This window comes from Ascidiella aspersa, chromosome 5 (assembly GCF_963924565.1).
Source record: "Ascidiella aspersa chromosome 5, kaAscAspe10.2, whole genome shotgun sequence".
Classification (NCBI taxonomy): Eukaryota; Metazoa; Chordata; class Ascidiacea; order Phlebobranchia; family Ascidiidae; genus Ascidiella; species Ascidiella aspersa.
Genome location: NC_139451.1, coordinates 10,878,895 through 10,881,394, shown reverse-complemented (window position 1 = coordinate 10,881,394; position 2,500 = coordinate 10,878,895). Strand labels below are relative to the sequence as shown.

General features: G+C 56.9%; 2 non-coding genes and 1 pseudogene across 2 annotated transcripts in view; all 3 read left to right on the top strand.

The window, feature by feature from the left end:
* LOC146143379 (small subunit ribosomal RNA) overlaps positions 1 to 1,582 on the top strand; it is a 1,811-nt gene extending 229 nt beyond the window's left edge. The window contains exon 1 of the ribosomal RNA XR_014500331.1: positions 1 to 1,582. This exon is cut by the window's left edge and continues 229 nt beyond it. This is a non-coding gene — a ribosomal RNA (small subunit ribosomal RNA).
* Positions 1,583 to 1,829: 247 nt separating this feature from the next.
* LOC146143378 (5.8S ribosomal RNA) lies at positions 1,830 to 1,983 on the top strand. The gene has a single exon (XR_014501111.1). It is a non-coding gene; the product is annotated as a 5.8S ribosomal RNA (ribosomal RNA).
* Positions 1,984 to 2,231: 248 nt separating this feature from the next.
* LOC146143377 (large subunit ribosomal RNA) overlaps positions 2,232 to 2,500 on the top strand; it is a 3,679-nt pseudogene continuing 3,410 nt past the window's right edge.

The window sequence follows — 2,500 nt, the reverse complement described above, 5'->3', positions numbered from 1 at the left end:
TCGGCCCGCAACCTTTGGTGACTCTGGATAACTTTGCGGATCGCACGGTCTCGCACCGGCGACGGATCATTCAAGTGTCTGCCCTATCAACTTTCGTCGGTACGGTACTGGCCTACCGAGGTTCTTACGGGTAACGGAGAATCAGGGTTCGATTCCGGAGAGGGAGCCTGAGAAACGGCTACCACATCCAAGGAAGGCAGCAGGCGCGCAAATTACCCATTCCCGACGCGGGGAGGTAGTGACGAAAAATAACAATACAGGACTCTAAACGAGGCCCTGTAATTGGAATGAGTACACTTTAAAACCTTTAACGAGTATCCATTGGAGGGCAAGTCTGGTGCCAGCAGCCGCGGTAATTCCAGCTCCAAAAGTGTATATTTAAGTTGTTGCGGTTAAAAAGCTCGTAGTTGGATTTTGGGCGCAGGCGGCCGGTCCGTCGCAAGGCGTGTACTGGCCGTCCTGGCCTCACCTCCGGTTCTCCGCCGGTGCCCTTGACTGAGTGTCGGCGGCGGCCGGAACGTTTACTTTGAAAAAATTAGAGTGTTCAAAGCAGGCGATTCGCCTGAATAATGGTGCATGGAATAATGGAATAGGACCTCGGTTCTATTTTGTTGGTTTTCGGAGCGCGAGGTAATGATTAAGAGGGACAGACGGGGGCATTCGTACTGTGCCGTTAGAGGTGAAATTCTTGGATCGGCGCAAGACGAACGACTGCGAAAGCATTTGCCAAGAATGTTTTCTTTAATCAAGAGCGAAAGTCAGAGGTTCGAAGACGATCAGATACCGTCCTAGTTCTGACTATAAACGATGCCAACTAGCGATCGGGGGGCGTTAGTTTTACGACCTCTCCGGCAGCTTGCGGGAAACCAAAGTCTTTGGGTTCCGGGGGAAGTATGGTTGCAAAGCTGAAACTTAAAGGAATTGACGGAAGGGCACCACCAGGAGTGGAGCCTGCGGCTTAATTTGACTCAACACGGGAAATCTCACCCGGCCCGGACACAGTGAGGATTGACAGATTGAGAGCTCTTTCTTGATTCTGTGGGTGGTGGTGCATGGCCGTTCTTAGTTGGTGGAGCGATTTGTCTGGTTAATTCCGATAACGAACGAGACTCTGGCTTGCTAACTAGTTACGCGACCCAATCGGTCGGCGTCTAACTTCTTAGAGGGACTAGTGGCGTTTAGCCACACGAGATTGAGCAATAACAGGTCTGTGATGCCCTTAGATGTTCGGGGCCGCACGCGCGCTACACTGACCGGATCAGCATGTGCTCGCCTTGGCCGACAGGTCTGGGTAACCCGCTGAACCCCGGTCGTGCTAGGGATAGGGAATTGCAATTATTTCCCTTGAACGAGGAATTCCCAGTAAGCGCGAGTCATTAGCTCGCGTTGATTACGTCCCTGCCCTTTGTACACACCGCCCGTCGCTACTACCGATTGAATGGTTTAGTGAGGTCCTCCGATTGGACCTGGCGCGGCCGGCAACGGTCGAGCCGGCGTCCGAGAAGACGATCTAACTTGATCATTTAGAGGAAGTAAAAGTCGTAACAAGGTTTCCGTAGGTGAACCTGCGGAAGGATCATTAACGGTCTCGCAAACGCTTCGGCGAACGCGAAACTCGGACAAGCGAGAGAAAAAGTCTTTGCTACCCGGCGCCCGACCCGCGAGGAGCGGCGCGCCGGCCGGCGATTCGGTCACCCGGTAATGTTTGCGCGTCGAGTGCCGCGGTGCCGCGCGCTCCGGCTTCAAGCGTCGGCCTGGCCGACCGCTCGGCGCGGTCTATTTTGTCACCCTATAGTGCGAGGCACTGTGCGAGCGAAACAATCGTGGATGGCTCTTGGCGGTGGATCACTCGGCTCGTGAGTCGATGAAGGACGCAGCTAGCTGCGTGAATTAGTGTGAATTGCAGGACACATTGAGCATCGACGTTCTGAACGCAAATTGCGGCCTCGGGTCAATCCCGGGGCCGCGCCCGCCTCAGGGTCGCGTTGCAAACGTTCCGCGCGGGGATTTCTCCGCGCGGCTGCTGCGGCGTCGGACGCGCGAGCGCCCGTCCCGCTCAAGACAGCACGGCACGATGCGCGACGATCGCGACCAGAATCCCGCGCGGCGGCGGCGAGTCGACCTCGAAGAGGCCAACGGCTGGCGGCTCAAGGGCGGGAATCGAGGTGCGCGGCGGCGCGCGGCGCCGACGGCGAGCGCGGAACGGGAAGAATAGTCCCGGTCCTTACTTTCGGCCTGAGGTCGGACGAGGCTACCCGCTGAATTTAAGCATATTACTAAGCGGAGGAAAAGAAACTAACGAGGATTCCCTCAGTAACGGCGAGTGAAGCGGGATGTGCCCATCGCCGAATCCGCGTGCTTTTGGAGTGCGCGGAATTGTGGCGTACGGAATTCGTCACGGCGCGCTTCGCCGGTCGCCCGCGTCCTTCTGATCGAGGCCTTTTCCCAGAGCGGGTGTCAGGCCCATGGCGGCGACAGGCGGGCGCGCTACGGCGTCTTC